This window comes from Acinonyx jubatus, chromosome D2 (assembly GCF_027475565.1).
Source record: "Acinonyx jubatus isolate Ajub_Pintada_27869175 chromosome D2, VMU_Ajub_asm_v1.0, whole genome shotgun sequence".
NCBI classification, from domain to species: Eukaryota; Metazoa; Chordata; class Mammalia; order Carnivora; family Felidae; genus Acinonyx; species Acinonyx jubatus.
In genome coordinates this window covers 51,154,351-51,166,416 of record NC_069393.1, presented here as the reverse complement: position 1 = coordinate 51,166,416, position 12,066 = coordinate 51,154,351, and the positions used below count along the sequence as shown (strand labels likewise).

At 36.3% G+C, this 12,066-nt stretch overlaps 1 protein-coding gene across 7 annotated transcripts in view; it reads left to right on the top strand.

The window, feature by feature from the left end:
* Positions 1–12,066, top strand: part of CPEB3 (cytoplasmic polyadenylation element binding protein 3) — a 191,917-nt gene that overhangs the window by 789 nt on the left and 179,062 nt on the right. For 2 of the 7 annotated variants that reach the window (XM_027062626.2, XM_053207280.1), the window contains exon 2: positions 228–313. The exons of the other annotated variants lie outside the window; for them this stretch is intronic. The gene's annotated coding sequence lies outside the window, so the exon portion shown is untranslated. The remainder of the gene's footprint in view (positions 1–227; positions 314–12,066) is intronic. 7 annotated transcript variants of the gene reach the window in all.

The following is a 12,066-nucleotide window of genomic DNA, read 5'->3' as shown; positions in this document are numbered from 1 at the left end:
ACAGTCTCCAAATGGAACATGTTCGTGAATAAACAGCTCTTGCTTACTCAGCTGTGGGTTGTCAGGGGTGTTTGTTTCTCTCTGTGCTGCTGGTCACTGTTAACCATTTAGAGTCGCTTTGACACCTCTAAGCAGGTGGATGTGTGTGTGTTGGGGCGGGGGGAGGGGGTGGGAATCGAAAGGGAAAAATCATCAATCACTCGATGGGTTATTCTCTGACGCTCCAGGGACAGCTTTGGCGGGAGGAAAGAGCTGTTGGCTAAAACGAATGCGTCTTTTGGACGACCTGTGGCGTTCTCCAGTGCTGTGATTGGTAGGACGTCTGGTAGTTTTCCCTTGATTATGCCTAATTTCTGCCGCAAGATGTTTGATTTGTCTTGCAAGATGTTTGATTTTTTCTTTAAAGTTAAAGTGTGTTTTTTACGCTCTTTTTAAATGTGGAATTTTACAATCAGCTCTTAATTCTGTTTCAAGTTTGCTTCCTGAATGTATTTGAACTAGAGTGTACACTGCCAGAAACAACAACAACAACAACAACAACATGTGAACAGAAGTTTATTTGGCCTCCAATTTCTGAAAGATGCTTTTATGAGAGGCTTTGACAATTTACATGACTATTTATAATTAACGATTCACCTTTTTCTCACGAAATGTAAAACAGGCCCCCGCTAGTGGAGGGAAATAAGAATTCAACTTACTCAGGGTTTTTGGTATTTTAAATTCCTATTTATTGCTCCTCCTACTGGGTAAGCCTTCCCTTACTGTGTATTTATCTCTTAAGTAGTTATGCACCGCAAGGAGATGGATATATATATCCTGCTCAAAAAATAGAATTTAATCCTAGCATATTGATTAAGTAGGCTAGCGCAAACTCCCGTCTAGTTTTATGATTTACGCTAAAAGGAGTTCTCACCTCATTTTGGAATTTATATTTGAACCCCCACTTACAAAGTAATACGATACAGTCTGTTCATAACAAAGCTGTGTGCAGATTAACATTATCTTTTAAAAGGGTTTTATATTAGAATTTTCATGAAAAGTCTTTCCTGGCTGTGTCAAAAATCCTTCAAAATAGAAAAAAATATATATGTTATTCATCTTAAAAGTGATTAGCATGTGACCTAGTAATTCCACTCCTTGTTATTTATCCAAGAGAAATAAAAACACATGTCTAGACAAAACTTGTATGCAAATTTTCATAGCAGCATTTTTCCTAATAGCCAAAAAAGTGGAAACAACCTAAATATCCATCAACTGATGAAAGGATAAATCAGATGTGGTATATCTATGCAATAGAATGTTATTAGATGATAACAAGGAATGAAGTTCTGATTCTTGCAACATGGATGAACCTTGAAAACATAGGCTAAGTGACAGGAGCCAGTCACAAAAACCACATATTTATTGTATGATTCCATTTATATTAAATTTTAAAAATAAAAAAATTCATAGACAAATAAAGTAGATTAGTGATTACCTAGGGCTGGCGCGGTGAGAGAGAAAAGGGGAGAGACTGTTAATGAGTACAAGGTTTCTTTTTGGGGTGAAGAAAATGTTCCAGAATTTGAATGGTGATAGTTACACAACATTGTGAATTATATCCCAGTTTAAAAAATAATATAAAACAAAATTAGATTCTAGTGATGATGGTAAGCTCTTTATACTAAAAAAATTGAATTGTACACAATATGGGTGAATTTTATGGTATGTAAGTTATATCTCAATAAAGCTGTTAAAAAAGTAATTAGCTCCATATAAAATGTTCATAAGGACAACTCATGATTCTTTACTATAGAATTTTAATTTTTAAATATATTTTAGTTAGTATGGGTAAAAATCATGATTGGTAAAACTCATGAAATAAATTAATTCCTTGTATTTGAAATGGGTGACACGTATAGCCTAAATTTCAATTTGTCTGTCAACTTTGTTTTCCTCAGCTCTTGGATTTAAAAATAAGACTCAGAATAATTGGAATTACAATTTAGTCTCTGATCTTGAAGGAAAAAAGTCTTAATTACTTAGATCTGAGTCTCACCAGGGGGGGGAAAAGTTGAAATATACTGCATTTTATATAGGGTTAGAGGCTTGTGGTAAATGATATTCAGGCAAGAGAGTTATGGAATCCTAGAGAATATGGAATATATTAATAATTTTGTAATGGGTTTAGAATAAGCTGAGTACAGAAGGGCTCTAAATATGTCCGGAAATTTAAAATAGTATATTACTTTAATGTTCTTCCATCACCCTTGTTTTGAACTGTCTGCCAAAAGGGGCTCTGGAGATATTACATGGAGAAATAGTATAAAATAAACAAGTGCCCTCCAAGGAGAGTTGTCATTTGCTAAATTTGGTAATAAACTGCAGGCTGAGTCCACATTGCAGGCCAAAGAGAGTTCTTCATTAATTCACTCTGCAGATGTTTACAGAGGACTTATGATGTGCCTAGGTACTCCAGTAGCCAATTAAACTACTGTTTTAAGAACATACAAACTCCCTAATGATGCTTATACTAAAAAAATAAAACAAGGTAATTACATATGAAATATTACATAATGATATGTGGCATCATATAATGAAGTACCAAATGAATAGCGTGGAAATACGAAGTGATTTAGAGGTTTAGAGTCATCTGTTGGGGGCTGGTGTATTAAAGAGAACTTTATGAAATAAGGGAAATTTAGGCTCTACCTTGTAGCAGTGGGAAGAATTGTAGGTGAATAAGTGAATTGTAGGTGTATGTAGATGAGGAGGTGGAGAAGGGTCTTGGGTCTGGATAAGGATGAAAAGATGTAGAGAGAGGAGTTAACGTCTGTTATTGTAGGTCTCTGTTGAGTGAGAGTGAAAAATAAACTGTTGGCTAAGTAGGGAATAGATAAAAAGGCCTTTCAACAAATATTTATTGAACGTGCACTATTTATGTGACAGGCATGAATAAGATAGGCACTGGGGATACAATAATGAGCAAAAGCAAGCATATTGCTTACCTTTGTAGAGTTTATAGTGAGAGAGAGAGAATCACATAATTTTTTTAAATTTGCAAATGTACATAGTGTTATGAGAGATTATAGCTAGGGAATTGACCTAGATAGGGAGGTCAGGAAAGTGTCTCTCAGGAAGTGTCCATTATGCTGAAACCTGAGGAAGAGCAAGAGTTAACTAGAGAAGAGGAGGAGGAATGAGCAATCCAGGCCAAAGAACAGCATGTGCAAATACCCAGGGAAGGAAAGGCCTGTGATGAATGGGGAGCCCTGAAACAAAAAGGGAACTTGGGGCAGAATGAGACCAAAAAGGTGAATCAAGTGATAGAAAATGAAGAACTTTGTAGACTAATTTGAGGAATTTTGCCCTTATCCTAGAATCCTGCTGGGAGGAGTAGTTTAGACATAGGAAATCAACTCTATTCTTTAGGAATGGAGAATGGGAAGTTAACTTATGGTTCTTAAGCCTGCTGTGAGTCAGAGACTCACCCTGGAAATTCTGATGTGCCTTGTCATTGTGCCCAATTAGCTGTTTTGTTTTGTTTTGTTTTTTAACAAGTTCTGTAAGTGATTATTAGACCACTGGTATCTGAGGAAATACTGCAGTGGGTGGAGAGCCTACGTTTAAGTCTTAGCATTGCCACTCAGAAACTCAGCAACTGTGGGCAGGTTATTGAATCTCTTTAAGTCAAGTTTCCTCATCTCCAAGGGAAAGAGCTATAGCATTTACTTCATTGGATTGCTGGGAGGATTAAATGAGAAAATTCATTTAAATTGTTCAGTACGGTGCTGGGCACATGGTAAGAGCTCTATTGGTGTTAGCTCTTAATTATTACTAAAAGTTCTTGAATAAAGGTGAGAATGATTTAGAGGGATTAATTTTGAAGTAGTATGCAGGATGAATTAGAAACAAAGACAAGTTAGATCTCAGTAACTTGGCCATGGTCTGGAACTATTTTCAAAAGTTTACTTTAACACAGCTATTAGTTCTTGAAGATCCTTGGATAGGCTAAGTAGTTCTTAAGTAGATAATGTCTCTAAGGACTTTTATGGGGGGACTTTGGTCCCCAGAGTACATCTTACTGGCTTAGAATCTATAGGATTACTTTGAATTGGCTTAATTCTGGACAGAGGCTTCACTGGCCCTTGTAGTGGACAGCCTAAAACCTATTTATCTTTATTTGCTGCTTAGAGAATAGAATCTTAACAGCTTATATCCACTCTAATGCAGTAGATATTTACAAAGAGTAAATAATTTTACATAATATCATCATGCACTAACTTGCCTTCTTCACTTCTTCATAAATATGGTGGAAGACCCATTACTTTTCATTATCTTTGCTTAAATTCCTCTTTGGGTTATGTGTCCCTGGGATATGCAATGGTGTGTCAAAGGTAGACAAAAATCACAGATAACTTGTCACATATTCCCTCTTGTATCCCTCTTGTGTCCCTGAAGTATCAGTTTTATGAGAAAATGTACATATAATGAATTTTCTTCCTTTTCAAACAAACATGGATGTCATAGAGCAGCAGTTCTCAAAATGTGGTCCAGCAGATCCCTAGGGCTACTTGAGGTCAAGATTATTTTCATAATAATACTAAAATATTATTTGCCCTTTCACTGCATTCGCATTTCCTTTGATGGCACAAGCAATGATGGATGAAACCGCTCGTGCCTTAACACCATTAAAGGCATTGGTACTAACCTGTACTAATGGTTATATATTTTTCACCACCATGCACATGCAGTAAAAACAAACCAAAAGTTCACTTAAGCATGCTCTTGATTAAGCAGTAAAAAATATTTGATTAAATCGTGACACTTACATACACACATCTTTAATATTCTGTGTGATGAAATGGGAAATGTGCACACATCTGCATCCAAATATGATTGTTGTCTCAGAGAAATACAAATGATTGAGATGCAAACTGAACTGGCTGCTTATGACAGACTATTTTTACCTGAAAGACTGACAATAAAGAATTTAAACTTTTGTGCTATAAAGAATACTGTTAAGAAAATGAAAAAAAAAAAAAAAAATGAAAAGACATCCCACAGAGTGGGGAAAAATTTTGGAAATCATGTGTCTGAAAAGGGACTTGTATCTAGAGGACATGAGATTTATTACAATTTAATAGTAGAAAGGCAAATAGCCCAATTAAAAAATGAACAAAAGATCTGGATAGACATTTCTCCAAAGATATACAAATGGCCAGTAAACACATACAGAGATATTCACCAACCATTAGAAAGATACATTACCATTAACCAACATTAACCATTAGGGAGATACAGTTCAAAAAAAGGACAAATGTTGGTGAGAATGTGAAGAAATTGGAGTTCTAGTACACTGCCGTTGAGAAGGTAAAATGGTCCAGCCACTTTGGAAAACATTCTGGCAATTCCTCCAAAGGTAAAACCTAGTTTCCATATGACCCAGCAGTTCCACCCCCAGGTATATAACCAAGAGAAGTGAAAACATGCCTACATAAAATCTTGTACGTGAACATTCATAACAGCATTGTTCATAATAGACAAAAAGTGGAGCAGCCCAATGCTCATCAATTGAGGAATGGATAGATGAAATGTGGTGTGTCCATGCAATGGAATATTGTTCAACAATAAGAAGGAATGAAGTACTGATACATGCTACAACATGGATGAACCTTGAAAATATTACACTAAGTGAAATAGTTCCAAATAGCACATGTTCTAGGATTCCATTTCATGAAATGTTAAGAGATAGAAAATAGATTATTGGTTACCTAGGACTGCGGCAGATGGGGTCTTGGGCGTGGTGACATCTAAGGTGTGCAGGGGGTTCTTTCTGAGGTGATGAAGGTGTTCTAAAATTGATTGTAGTGAGGATTGCAACTCTGAATACACTAAAAGCCACTGAATTGTATATTTTAATTGGATGAATTACATGTGTTTGAATTATATTTCCATAAAGCTGCTATTTAAAGTAACACCAGATCGGGGCCACCTGCTTGGCTCAGTTGGTAGAACATGCAATGCTTGATCTTGGGGTTGTGAATTCGAGTCCCATGTTGAGTGTAGAAGATTACTTAAAAATAAAATCTTAAAAAAACATCAACAATGGCACTGGATACTAAATGTACTCTTGATCTTGGGGTTGTGAGTTCAAGTCCCATGTTGAGTGTAGAGATTGCTTAAAAATAAAATCTTAAAAAAATAATAATGGCACTGGGTGTTATATGTAAGATGAATCACTAAATTCTACTCCTGAAATCAATATTACACAGCGTGTGAACTTACTAGAATTTAAATAAAAACTTAAAAAAACAAAAACAAAAACAGAGTTTACTCATTTCTTACTGTTTTTTTTTTAATGCTGTTTTTTAAAATGATTATTTTTGAGAGCTAGAGAGCACAAATGTGCACATAGGGGAGGGGCAGAGAGAGAGGGAGAGAGAGAATCCCAAGCAGGCTCCATGCTGTCAGGGCAGAGCCCTATGCAGAACTCGATCCTACAAACTGAGACCATGACCTAAGCTGAAATCAAGAGTTGGACCCTTAAGCAACTGAGCCACCCAGACACCCCTCCTTATTATTGGTTTTAAGAGCTCTTTATACATTCTGGACACAAGTCCTCTATGAGAGATGTGTTTTTATAAAGTTTATTTTTCCAACTCACATCTTTTTCACAGGAATATTTTTTGAAGAATAGGAATTTTTAATTTTGATGAAGAAAATTTATCATTTTTTTCTGAAATAGATCATGCTTGTAGCATCAGGATTAAGTATTTTTTAATTCAAATGTGAATATATTCTATAAAAGGGGAGTGTCCTTAGAACATTGAATTTGGTATCAAACAGATCTACTTAAATAGGAAGTAAGTAAATAGATACTCTGACCTTGAGTAAATTGTGAATGTCTGAGCTTGTTTCCTTGATATAAATCTTTGGTGTAATATCATGAGTCCTCTATGGAGTTTCTGGCAGGATTATAGTAGAAAATAAATGAAAAGGAGGAAAGAGTGTTGAACAAAACTAACTAAATAAATAATTAAAAAAATTATGAAATGACACCAGATAAAACCTTAAAATCCATTATTAGTTGGCTGATTTAATAACATATGACACACCCATATAACATAATAATATATAGCTGAGCTACTGGAACAAATGAGGTATTTCTATACAGGCCATAAGGAAAAGTTGCCAAAGATTTAGTAACCATCAGTTAGGATTTTTTTGTTGTTGTTCCACAGAAATCAACTACATAATTCAGCCTTTTAGGGGACATTTGCTAATGTGTAGAGACATTTTTGATTGTTACATAAGGGGATTTTACTAACATCTGCTGGGACCAAGGATGCTGCTAAATGTACTCTAATGCACAGAACAGCCCCTCACAACAAAGAATTATGTAGCTCAAACTGTCAGTAGTGCTGGGGTGCCTGGCTGACTCAAGTCAGTGGAGCCTGCAACTCTTGATCTTGGTTTGTAAGTTCAAGTCCCATGTGGGGTGTAGGGTTTACTTAAAAAATAAAATATTAAAAAAAAAAAAAAGTGGTGCTGAGGCTGAGATATTCTGAACTAACTTAACTGAAGGGAAATTTGTTGAAAAGATATGAGTTACTTAAGGCAAGACCAGGCTAGGAACAGTGAAGTAGGAGCTACACCAGAGAATATTGGTAGCAAAACATTCCATGTTTAAATGAGTACAGCACTGGAATGAATAAACTACAACTGTTTTTATTCTGCTCACAGTTCAGAATCTAAGGAGGGAGGATCTAATCAATGTTCCTTGCCACTTGGCTAAGGGCAGGCAGTATACCGTGAGTGAATGAAGGCAATTCCTCAAAAGGAAGTACATTCATTAGCAAATACTTATTGACCATATGTTTATGTTTCAGGTTTTATTTAGGTGCTGTGGATAGAGTAGAGCAAAAGAAATGAAAAGATCCTTGTGGAGTTTATATTATTAAGAGGCTAAATCAGGGCAAATCTTTAAGTAATAAAGAAGGTAGAATAGTTGCCAAACATCAAAACCAATAAATACTACCTATATATTAAGTGAAAAAAGCAGGTATTTTTTTTTTTTTATTTATGGTGTATATGTAAGATTTCTAAAAGGATATATAGGAAATTGTTTTTTGGTTTTTTTAAGTATTACCTCTGGATAGTGAGACTGAATATGGGGAGAAGAGTCTACTTTTCATTTTATTACCTCATAATATTTTCCTTTTCACCATGAACATGTATTTTATAGTTAAGGTTTTATTAGATTAAAAAACAACAGAAGAAATCATTGCAGGTGAAGGATGATTAAAAGCTTTTAAAAAATCACAATATTGTGGTGCTCTGCTTATTATGGAAAAGCAGAAAGGAAGAAAGAACATCCGACTGGAAAGTATGGCCTGTAATCATTTAACAAATATTTATTGAACACCTAGCTGCCTTAAATCTTTTTTGGAAAAGGTGGAGTATAAATATCAAACATCAGCCATGTGTGAGGCACACTGTGAGGTGCCGTATCTGGAACAGGATTGAAATTTGAAAAAGATCTGACAACTGCCCTCACTGGTGCTTGTTGGCATCTACTTATTGACCACCAAATATGTGGCATGTGCTGGACCCTTTTTATACACATCATTTCAAATCCTAACAACAATCTTACCAGATAGGTATCTAGGTCTCCCATTTCACAGATGAGAACATTGAAAATTGGGAAGATGAAGTCATAGCAAATAATGGCATAGCTGACATTTGAATCCCAGTATATCTGACTTTACTGGAGAACAGTGTGTGAGTATGTGAATAGTTAAATAACAAGTAAAAAGGAAAGTAAAAAAGCAATCACAGGACTACCCTTGGTTAATTTTTGAAGAATTTTACAGATAAGTATTCCAGGAGCTGAGAGAAGGAAAAAGAAGTTGCTCATATTTGGAGCAGTCTGGGCAGGTTTCCTAGTTGGAGGAGTGGTTTGAACTGGGTCTTGAAGGAGTATATAAATATGTGAAGAGAAAGGCAGCGTGTCAACTTTTACTGAATGCCTGCTCGAGGCTAGAAACATCTCATCTCAGCCCCATATCCCCATTTGAGAGATGAGGAAACAGAGGCCTCACCTTACCTCCACCCCCTGCCAGGAACAGGCAATTAATAGGCATTAATTTTTGGCAATCGGATAGGTGAAAAGAGAAATTTGTTGTTACAGCCAAACACCTCTATTTTATAGCCTCTGGTTTTTAGTCTTGGGTAAGATGAGTTAATGGTAGGAGAGAAAGTATACATAATAAACTAATAGACCAGGATATACCCTTTTGGGAGAATAGATATTCAGCGTAAGTAGTTTTCCTGTACTTAGGGAGTTTTAGGCCTCTATGAAGGTGTTCTATCTAATTTGAGCTTCTACAGCTTAAATCTCAACTTGGTAAGTCTTAGGAGGGTCATCCATTCAGTCATTTATTCAACATTTCTTGAGCTCCAACTATGTACCAGACACCGTAGGAGATATTGGGGATACAAAGATATGAATAATACATGGTTACACTGTTTTTATTTATTTTTATTTATTTTTGAAAAAGAAAACAATGGGGGTGGGGAGAGGTACAGAGAATAGAGGGAGGCAGAGAATCCCAAGCAGGCTCTGCGCTGGCAGTGCAGAGCTCAGGTCAGGGCTTGAACCCATGAACCTAACCGTGAGATCATGACCTGAGCTGAAATCAAGAGGCGGATGCTCAACCAATTGAGCCACCCAGGTGCCCGTATTACACTATTCTTGTCATCAGGCTGCTTACAATTTAATGGAAGAGACATATAGTCATATATACAATATATGGAAATGTGAATCCAGTATTTTTGAACATACTCTGAAAAACCTAGGAGTCCTCCTCGAGTCATTTTTCTCCTTTACCTCATCCTCCTACCCCTCAGTCAGTTACAAAATATGGTCCATTTATCTCCTAAATATTTCTCAAATACATTTATTTCCATTCTTTCCACCTTCACCTCAGTCCTGTTGACTGTGTTCTCTTACCTTGTACTATTTAACAGCCTCAAATTGCCTCCCTGCATTCACTTTAACCCCTCTCCCCCTTCAACTGATTTGACAATTGGCCTTCCAGTCTGCTCTTTCTTCCTTTGACTCTCCAGTAGAGTGACTTTTTAAGAAATGTAGAACTAAAAAAAAAAAAAAAAGGACTGATCATGTTATCTGCTTAAAATCTTTCTGTGGGTTGTTTAAATCCTGGTGAGAAGGAGCCAATGGAAAGCATAAATTTAAATTTAGCAATTTTGGAGAAAAGGGGAATAATCTATAAATTGTACCTTATAGAATCTAAGCTTCATGAGGGCAGGGACAGGGACCCTATCTGTTTTGTTCAATGTATTTTCAAAAATTTTATAAATGTTTATTTATGTTTGAAGGAGAGAGACAGAGTGTGTGGGGGGGAGGGGCAGAGAGGGAGACAGAATGTGAAGCAGGCTGCAGGCTCCGGGTTCCAAGCTGTCAGCACAGAGCCTGAAGCAGGGCTGGAACTCACAAGCCATGAGATCATGACCTGAGCCTAAGTGGGAAGCTTAACTGACTGAGGCACCCAGGCGCCCCTGTTTTGTTCAATATTATATCCCCAATGTGTGGCACAGAGCCTGGCCTATGGCATGTGTTCAGTAAATATTTATTCAAAAAAAGCAAGACACTTCTAAGGCTAGAATGAACCCTGTAATGTTTGGTTGGAATTGGAGGTACCAATACAAACTTATGATTTTATAGATATAAATAGATCTACACAGAGGTATGCATACATATACTTTCTAGCTCTATCTGCTGAGAGAACCTGAAGCAATGACACCCCAGAACCAGTGAATATATCTAGTGGTATCTCCAATAAAGGGAACCCAAGCTCTTTAGAGAAATTAGCTCTTTGCTAATTCTAAACTGGCTCAGGAAAAGTACATGAGCCTGGAAAATCTGCGGTGACAGAAAGTAGGGATGTGCTCAAAAAAAGATGGGAGCATGTCAAAAAGACCTAGGAATCAACTTGAAGGGATTCTAGTGGAATAGGGGACATTTTGAGTAACAAAATACTAATACCAATGAATCATAACTCATGGAATAAAATATGAATCCATGAGTCATTACTGATAAAAATAAATGACTAAATCAGGGGAGAAGGAAAAACTCTTCCTTAGAGTAGCATTCCAGATAATGTAGAAGAGTTGATAAAGAGCACAGATTACCATTTGCAAACACCACAGAAATAATTGATACAGGCAAGAATCATTAATGGATGCTGAAATTACTGGGTGAAATTATGTTGGGAAACAGAATATTCACATAGAAAGTGTCTTCCCAAAGATATTTAAGTAAAAAGTGAATAATAGCTTTACAGTGGAGAAATCTGGCAGACCCTACTTTAACCAAGTGATCAAAGTTAACACATGGGAAAAATCCACATCCTTTTTCCTTCTGAGATGATGCACTGAGCAGGACACAGTATCCCTTTTGTGGTATTATTGCCAAAAATGTATAGTCTGAATTTGATCACGAGGAAACATTAGATAAATAGTAGTTGAGGTACATTCTACCTAATAACTGGCCGGTGCCATTCAACAGTGTCAGGGTCATGAAAGATAAAGGCTGAGGAACTATCCCATATTAAAGGAAACTAAGGAGACGTGACAAGTGAAAGCACTGTGTGATCCTGGATTGGATTCTTAGAAGGGACATTAGTGGGGTGATTGGTAAAATAAGGTATGCAAATTATGTAATGAATCAATGTTATATCCTGATTTTGATAATTATACTGTAGCTATTTAAATTGTTAACATTTGGGGAATGTGGTTGAAAAGTATAGGGAAATTATTTTTTATAATATTTTTGCGATTCTGAAATTATCTCAAAATTAAAAGACGAAAAAGACCAAAATAAAATCCTACTTGTAATGGCTTTATATTGCCCTTGCTTACTTACCAGTTTCCCTTACTTACCTAAGCTCTAGAATGCTGGCTGGCTACTGGCTTTCTTCCCTAGTTCCTTGAGTACAATGTGCTGCCTCCTCTTCAGAGCCTAAAGGTAGGAGGAACCTTGGTATTCTTTTTGAATGGAAC